This window comes from Panthera leo, chromosome B3, assembly GCF_018350215.1.
Source record: "Panthera leo isolate Ple1 chromosome B3, P.leo_Ple1_pat1.1, whole genome shotgun sequence".
Classification (NCBI taxonomy): Eukaryota; Metazoa; Chordata; class Mammalia; order Carnivora; family Felidae; genus Panthera; species Panthera leo.
In genome coordinates, this window is record NC_056684.1 from 14,946,638 (window position 1) to 14,955,671 (window position 9,034).

Here is a 9,034-nt window from a genome sequence, read left to right on the forward strand (position 1 = left end):
TTTGATTTCCGTGTTGATAAAATGCCCACCGTTTCGCGTCTTTATGGTAATAGTCGCAAATGAATTCATGTAATGACCTGGGAGGGGAGCGTTGGGGGGCATTTCAAGCGTTCAGTGGAGGATAACTTCCCAGGGCAACTTCTCCCTAGGACCCTCCCGCGTCCCCTCTTAATGGTGGGACTTTTCATAATGTGCACAATACTATTAAAATTTCATATTAGCAGTGTGTATGGTGAACTTTGTAATGGGAAATTCAATAGCTGCTGTAAATATTAATGGAATATGAAATGAAGCCACAGCCTCGACCAGCCCTGACAGTAAAACGGAGTGAGCATGTGGCGGCCCCGGGGCGAGAGAGGCCTTTCCTCTTGTCGCTCTCGCTTTATTACATTAGCGCGGGCCTCCCCGCGCCGGCGTGGGCTCAGAAGCCGAGGCGCCGGGTCACCCATGACAAATGTCCCCGTGTCTCGCCAACAGGCCCCGCCTGGCCCTGCCACTCCATCTGCCCAACAGGTCCCCGGGGAGTGCTTGCGGGTGTCAGTTTCAGGTAAAGAGCTCTTGAAAGCGCCAAGTCTCCAAAAAGGCTGCAAGGATTCCAGCGCCTCCCCCCGTCCCCGAGGCCCGGGTCGCCGCCACCGCGAGCTGAAGCCGCACCCGGGGGAGGGGGGGAGAGGGTCGGGGGTCGGGAGGGGACCTCAAGCGAGTTTCCGGGATGGAAAGCGCTCTTAGGGGAGCCAGATCCCTCCTTTCCTCCCTCCCTCACCTGGATCCCTCCCCGCCTCCGACCCAGGGGACGGAGCCTCCGAGTTGGACGTGGGGGCGTGGGCAGGGAGTCTGCCGGGGGACTGGGGCCTGTTGGGGCCGAGGGGGTCCGTGCAGGCCGGCCGTCCCGGTCCGGTTCTTTGCCGGGTCTCCATCTGTCGCCTTCTGCGCCTACGTGGCACAGGCCGCCCAGGCAAGCCTGCGACAGTGCGGGGCAAGGAGCGGTTCTCGGCGACCTAAGTCGCCCCCGCCGCAGACCCCTGGGTCCCCAAAAGCAGCCTCTCCCCGCGCGAATCTTCGGGAAACCAGAGGGGAGGGCGTGCGTGGCCGGGGGAGGAGCCGCGCCGAGTGCGGCCGCGCTCGCGCGCGTTGGATTGGTTCCGAGCCCCGGTCGCCGCCGAGGAGGGTCCCGCGCGGCTCCGCGCGCTGACAAACGTGGCCGTCAGCACCTCCGGCGGCCCCGGCGGGTTATTTCAACAGGCTGGGAAAGATCGGCGTTTTGAGTGGCAGGCGACGCCTCGCCACGCTCGCAGTGTTTGGGCTGGAGCGACGGCACTTAGGAGAGCTTAGTGTGAGATGGGACATTAATCTGCACTCGTTAAGAGACAGCCCGTCGGCACTTCCCCGGGGCTCTCCCCCCCCCTCCTGGCCTCCGACGCCCTCCCCGGCGCTCGGCCACTCCCCGCCCGGCCCTGCCCCGGGCGCGCGGTGTCGCGGGTCCACGCGCGACCGAGGAGAGGACCCCGGGGTTCCACTAGAGGCCAGGCGGCCGCGTGTGGGTGGGTGGGGGGACAGCGGGCGCCAGGCGAAGGTTAAAGTCAACATCGACTTACGGTCCAGCCTGGGCCGGCGCTCTGGAGGGTCCTGGCACCAACGCCCTGTCATTGTCGCCTGTTTGCAAGCGGGGAGAGTGGCTCCTTAATCACCGATGGGCTTTTTCTCAAGCCACAGAGCACACAGGCGCTTAGCACCCTCGCTGCGAACTCAGGGCAGTTGTCTCCCTGTTTCCCTAGTACTGACCCCCCCCCCCCCCCCAAATTTCACCGGTGTGCAGTCAGCCACGATCACCCCTTTACCACCGGGTCTATGGGGTCACTTTTCTAAGTTCACTGGAGCCCCCCTCCCCACCCCGCCCCCGCCTTTTAAATGATTTCCTGTCCAGCAACCCCCCTCCACTCACCCCCCCCCCCCCCGCCCCGCAATAAATCCGGAATGGTTCTCTCATCTGCTCCAGAGGCAGGCAAACTGCAGAGCTGAAATAAGAACGGAATTGAAATAACGCGCGTTTGCTTGTGCACCCGGGGGCTTCCCTGCGGGGGTAGTTTCAACAAGGGTATCCACTTTTTTTTTTTGAGACCCATTGCAAAGCTTCAGGCATGGTTTGCATTCTGGGGGGGGGGGGGACGCTCCGGCTGGTTCCCCCACCCCCATGGCTGTTATTTGTACACCCCCCCCCGCCCAGGTTAGGCTGCCGCGTCTGTTTCTTTGGGTCCATTAAATCCCCTTCCTCCACCCGAGATGGCTCAACTTCTTTCCCCTGCTCTTGAAAAGAGTAACACTTTGGAAAGAAAAAAAAAAAAAAAAAGGACAAGAAATGGATATAGGTTTTGTAAGTGTTAAATAACTTTCTCAGCGTGTATTAAAGGAAGATTGTATTTTATCAACAGCTGATTGATGCAGCCGTGTGATCCTGTCGGTTTGTCTATAGTATCATATTTATTTAACCTGCTGAGGGACCGTGTTCAGGGGCAGCCTGCTCATGCTGACAAGATCATGCACATTACACACTACCCCAGGTATTTTGATTGATTGTTCCCACCCCAAAGCCTTTGGTTCATAATTTAGCCCAGCAGGCTCTGCATCACAGGCTAGGTTTCAAAAAAAAAAAAAAAAAAAAAAAAAAAAAAAAATCCTGTAAGAGATTTCAATGAACAACTACAGCCAAGAAACCTTTCTCCACCTGCAACCCCCAAATATTTTAAATACCTCCTGAGATGGTTCAGTGTGGGTAATTACAGGGCACACAACCTTTATTTACTCTGGTTCCCCAAGTGTAATCAGATTATTCATTTTGATTTGTGGCTGGGCTAACATTTCCTTAGCTGCAGGGTGGCAGGGTGGTTGGGTGTCATGGTGGTGGTGGTGGTGGTGGTGAAAATGTCAAATAGTGTGGGCTTCTCTTTTGCTTTTCCTTTGCTCTCTTTCAATAACAGCTATGGGATGTGGAAAGCAGTAGGAAGGGAGACAAAATGGTTTTTTTTTTTTTTTTTTTACAGTTTTCTGAGGTTGCACTGGGAATTGGTTCCTAACCTCCTCTGGCAGCAGACTGGATTGTTACTAATATTCAATGGCCCCAGACCCCCAACCCTGTGGGTGAGAAAATGATTCTTCCCCCCCCCCCACAAGAACAAACTGTCCATACATACACTTTCATACTATTTGGGTCTTTTCAAGTAAATGATCCTAATGATCTGGGCACATCCTAGTGAAATTAGCACTACCTATTGACGGACCAGTGAATAATTACTTCCTATGAGATTTCTGGAGGAAAAGAGCTTTCTCCTTGACTTTTGAAAAACTAACACCAACAGAGTACACATGGGTATGGGTACTAATTTGTGCTTGGAAAAATAGTGTTTCCAAAAATGGAACACGTTTTTTGGTGCATCTTCTTGGGTTTCTATCAATCGGGTTAGCAATGGGTGTGTGTGTGTGTGTGTATAAAAGTAAAGTTTCAAATGTGTGTTCTTTTCTCAGTAATAGACATACTGTTGTTTATTGTGCTTGCTACTTTTATGTTTGTCCTTCAGAAACTCTTGGGATGACTCATGAAGCCTGGAAAGGCCACCTTAGCACTGTTATGAATCTCTTTGTCGATCAGAGTTTCATTTTGTCATTCTAGATCAGATGGGAAGGTCATTATCAGTGTGGTTAATTGCATAAGTATATAATGCTGCACCGGAGGGTGAAGATTCATAGCATTTTAAAAAGATGTTAAGTGCGTAATTGCCCCCCAAATAAGTCAGCGCATCTAAAGTAATTATTTTTTCTCGTCAGGTCTTAGGTTAACATTGCAGGAAAAATTCTTGTATATCCCAGTGATAGCAACAATGGCAACATTTATAATTAAAACTTTCTTACTCTCTCATCCATTCATCTACTCATTCATTCATTTCCCTCCCTTTCGTGCTGTTATTCACAAAAATGCATCTTTTGGCTTGATTGTATACTTTATAATGATGGTAAAGAGATTAATCAAATGTGATCTCTACTTTCCATTCCGGCGACCATTTCCTTTTAATTGTCCCTTAGACTTGGGGCAGGTGTGGGTGACTCTGATGGCATACCTTCTTTGCTGACAATACTAAGTTCAGCAATTTTTTTCAATCCTTTGATGGTGCTATTTATCCCTAGATGGTGTTCAGTGACAAGACCCAAACTATTTGCAAAACTCCAGGACATGCGTCTTTCTGCGGAGAAAAACAGACATTATCAAAAGTAAGTACAGACACAACATCCACAGAGACAGAGAAGAGGGTAGGTTGACAAAGGAAATATTTACCTATGACAGAGTGTCAGTCAGGGGGCCCTAAGGTAGCAAATGAAGCAAGATGAAGGAAAGGCCAATTTGTGGTGAACGGAATCTCCACATTTTAATGAGGTGAGCTAAGGAGTTTTGAGCTACGCTGTAAATCAATTTGCAGCCTTTTCCCAAACCGTTTTTACAAATCATTGGTTTGCATTGAACGTCAACCTTTTTTTAAAGCCATCCACCACCAGGTTCTTTAATAGAATGCAATGTATATTACCCCCAATAATGACAAAAAAAAAAAAATACTTTCCTATATTGTCTCCGGGGGAGACCAATAAATTGGCTGGGCTCCCATTTCTTTTCAAGGGGGCACCTTTGCGGTTGTTTAATACATGCTCACGCACAGACACGTACGGGACTGAACTTGTTTTAAGTTTGACCGCTTCTTAGCTCTGCAGCCCCGGGCACACGTTACTACAATTCTCTGCCCCTCAGTTTCCTCATCTAGTGAAATCATAATAGTGCCTGCCTCGGGGGTCGCTGTAAGGAGCGAGTTAAGACACAACCCTCCTAAGGCAGCGTCCGCCGTGTATCTATTACTAGGCTGGCATCTGCTATCCTCGCAGACCACCATTTGCATCAGGGTCGCATTGTGTTATTGACAACAGTGTTTTTTGTTTTTTTAACGTTTGTTTATTTTTGAGACAGAGAGAGACAGAGCTTGAACGGGGGAGGGTCAGAGAGAGAGAGGGAGACACAGAATCTGAAACAGGCTCCAGGCTCTGAGCCGTCAGCCCAGAGCCCGACGCGGGGCTCGAACCCACGGACCGCGAGATCGTGACCTGAGCCGAAGTCGGACGCTCAACCGACCGAGCCACCCAGGCGCCCCAACAGTGCTTTTATTTACGGTCACCCACAGCGTTGCGATTAGACTCCAAAACTTCAACTCTGTATTTGAAGTGGTTCTATGAAGGCGCTGAACTGCAGTGCAAAACTGTCCCTGGGGCCGAGCTATGACTGTCTTGCTCCCAGTCTCCCGAGCCCCAGTAAGTCGCCTTCCTTGTAAATGTCAAGCTGAAACGCTGCTGCAGGGTGTGGCTGGCACGCCACTGAATGGTTTGTAGGCTGAGTCACAGGAAAATTCCGCTAAGAGCCTCTAAAAAGGCTAACAGCTATGTGACTTCTTAGCCCCTGGTTTGGTAAGGGTGCCAGCACGCTGCCTCCCCATTTTGCCTTATGTACTTAAGTCCTTCGGGGCAAATTTTAACAGCCTCTGGGTTTTATGATATTCTTTTCCTATGTGCTAGGAATTATCTTCTATGAAGCTGTTCAAGTTTAAATGTATTAAAGAATTTTTTTTTTTTTTTAAAGTTTAGGGGCACGGGGCGCCCGGGTGGCTCAGTCCGATTTCGGCTCAGATCATGATCTCATGGTAGGTGAGTTCCAGCCCCGCGTCGGGCTCTGTGCTGACAGCTCAGAGCCTGGAGCCTGCTTGGGATTCTGTGTCTCCCTCTCTCTCTGCCCCTCCCCTGCTCATGCTCTGTCTCTTTCTGTCTCAAAAATAAATAAAACATTAAAAATTTTTTTTAAAAGTTTAGGGGCACCTGGGTGGCTCAATCAGTTAAGCGTCAAACTCTTGGTATAAGCGTCCGTAATACGATCTCACGGTTCCTGAGTTCGAGCCCTGAGTCTGGCTCTGTGCTGACGGCATGGAACCTGCTTGGGATTCTCTCTCTCCCTCTCCCTCTGCCCCTCTCCTGCTGGCACTGTCTCTGTCTCTCTCAAAATAAACAAGTACACTTAAAAAAAATAAAGGTTTAAAAAAGAATTTTTTAAGTGTATTTATTTTAAGAGAGAGAAAGAGAGTAAGCAGGGGAGAGGCAGAAGGAGAGAGAGAGACAGTGACAGAGAGACAGAGAGAGAGAGAGAGAGAGAGAGAATCCCAAGCAGGCTGCACGCTGTCAGCACAGAGCCTGACTCAGGGATCGAACTCAGGAACTGTGAGATCATGACCTGAGCTGAAACCAAGAGTCTGACCTTTAACTGATTGAGCCACCCAGGCGCCCCAAGTTTAAATTTCTTTTTTAACAGAAAAGGATGTTTCCTCATTTCCTCATGTTAGGATATTGATTAAAAACTAGAGTCTTGGTATGAAAAGGAATAGAGTTAGATAATACACTTTTTTCAGGGTTTGATTTTTTCTCACATGTTGACTTTTGGAATTAAGACAAAGCCAGTTTCGACTGGGAATAAAATCAGCATTGCCTCAACTATGGGATATCTTTCTTTATGTTTTTGAGCTGCTCTAGTGCCATTCCAGATAGTAACTCAAGATCTGGGCTAAATGGAACCGGAGTCCTTGAATGGCAGCTAACAGCACCTGTCCCCAGTCCCTCCAAGTCACCCTCCGAGGATACAGAATATGACTTGCTTTTGTTACAATTAGATCGCAGAACCTCAGGTAGGAATAGTTTTCATTTTATGTCACTTCCCAAACCAGATCTTGCAAACATGTCCAGACAGAAGCTGGTGTTTTCTTACACATGTTAACATTGACCTTGCCATCTAGAATCAACCCCCCCCCCATCTGTTTAAATCAGCATTCCATATCCCTTTCACATCTGTTCTTTTCCACCTGCTCCGTGGGGTAAGCCAGTCTGTTTCCACTCTGCACATACACCAAAAATCTGTAGAGTCCCAAGAAGTTGGGACTTTCAGTGACTTTAAGATGCAGATAAACAGGCATGCAATTTGCTCATTGGCTGACATATTTCCTTCTAAATACCTGCCAGTTGCTGTGTTTGATAGGAAAAGTGCATCTCAGATATTTCAAGTCAGTTTCAGTGTTAAGTATTTTCTCACCTTTTAATTAATTCACTCTTAGATCAGGGAAAGGTAACCTCAGTGAAATATACATAACTTCCTGTGTGTCTTTTTGTGGTTATTCCACAGGCCTGGAAGGAATCTTTGACTTTCTCCCATTTGAACAAACAATAGCTTCAAAGTTGTCGACAGTGTACTAAACAATGATACGAGAATATCCCCAGAAAGGAAAATACGCCACGACGAAGTTGTTTCCTGTATGTGAATGCTGAGATTTAAGGAAATATCGTGGCTCCCCTTTAACTCACAAATAAATTCTTTTTTTTTTTTTTTGAACAATTGCTCCCTTTGAGATTTGCAAATAGTTCTACTAGTTTACACAGTTCTTTTTTCCTCCTTCCTTTTAAGTGTACCTCTTAAGTAAGCAGACACTTTAACTTGCCTTCTTATTAGACAGCTTTTTCTTTATTGCCTTTTCATAGCACAGCTATCAAAAATAAGATAATACGCAAGATCTGGGACCTAATCAGCTTTCTAGCTGAGTTTAAAGAGTCTAGAGGCTGTTTAAAGGTAGCTCTGGTTATGTGTGCGGGCTTTACTGCCTTGTTTGCTCGACCACATTTTGATGGAGAGGGTAATGTGTTTGCTAGATAAGGCAAAAGGGACCAGCCAAAAAAGCAAGGCTCTGTTTGATAAACCCTGACATATTTAGCCATTTTTCTCCCACATGAAAGGAAGCTTTAAAACTCTAAGAAAAATAGAGGTGTCAGTTCAAGCACACTAATGTTGATCAAGACAAAAAAAAAAAAAGAAGTAAATAAAGAAAATGGGCATCTTTTAGTCTATTAAATTAATTAGCTCCAGAGCTTATCATGCAGTTGAAAAGCTGGATAAAATACAAGTCTGTTTCTCGTTGTTGTCATTTGATGTGAAGGGTGAGTTCTTTAAGTCAGTGTACGTTGAAAAGACAGTTATTCTGTTCAGCTTGACTTGCCCTGGTAGAAGGTTTGAACCCTGTATGAAGGAGCTCATTAAGTAAAGTTAAACTCTTATAAGGCCGATCAGCATGGACTTGGGATGAGAACTCAGTCTGAAATTAGGGTTGAACACACATGATGACAGTCTTTGTTAAGTGGCCTATAGCCTGAAGACAGATTTAAAAAGCCAGAATCAAAATATGTCACCGGACATCTACCGGTAACTAGAGGTCCATAGATAGCTTTACAATCTGGAATGATGTAAAAATGTTGGAGGTGAATTATTGATTATCTTATAATAATTTTCCTTTTCTAGAAAAAGAAAAGGAATAAAATATCAGAAAGCTTCACAAGATAGAGCTGTCTCTCAAAATGAGACTTGAACTGGTGTAGGTATAAAAATAATTTGGGGCTCAATTTTTATACCATGATCACTTTCAGTTAATGTAGAAGGAAATATCAATCCTAAATCAATATCCTAGTAAAATTTTCTCTTTTTTTTTTTCTCTAGAAAAGACACTTTTCATGGTGCCTCGGTGGCTCAGTCGGTTAAGCATCTGACTTCAGCTCGGGTCATGATGTCACAGTTTGTGGGTTCGAGCCCCGTGTCGGGCTCTGTGCTGACAGCTCGGAGTCTGGAGGCTGCTTGGGATTCTGTGTCTCCCTCTCTCTCTGCCCCTCCCCTGCTTGTGCGTGCGCACTCTCTCTCTCTCTCTCTCAAAAGTAAATAAACATTTTAAAAAATTTAAAAAAAAAGGAAAAGATATTTTTCTGATTTCTTGTTTTTCTAAATCACAAGTATTTTTATTATTTTATTTTAAGATTTTATTTTTTTAAGTAATCTCTACACCTGAGGCAGAGCTCAGACTCACAATTCAGAGATCAAGAGTCATATGCTACACTGACTGAACCAGCCAGGTGCTCTGAGAGTGGGTTTTTT

At 46.7% G+C, this 9,034-nt stretch overlaps 1 long non-coding RNA gene across 1 annotated transcript in view; it reads left to right on the top strand.

The window, feature by feature from the left end:
- Positions 1-7,891, top strand: part of LOC122221666 — a 62,858-nt gene extending 54,967 nt beyond the window's left edge. Inside the window, exons 2-3 of the long non-coding RNA XR_006203388.1 lie at positions 4,177-4,260; positions 7,247-7,891. This is a non-coding gene — a long non-coding RNA (uncharacterized LOC122221666). The remainder of the gene's footprint in view (positions 1-4,176; positions 4,261-7,246) is intronic.
- The last annotated feature ends 1,143 nt before the right edge of the window (positions 7,892-9,034 follow it).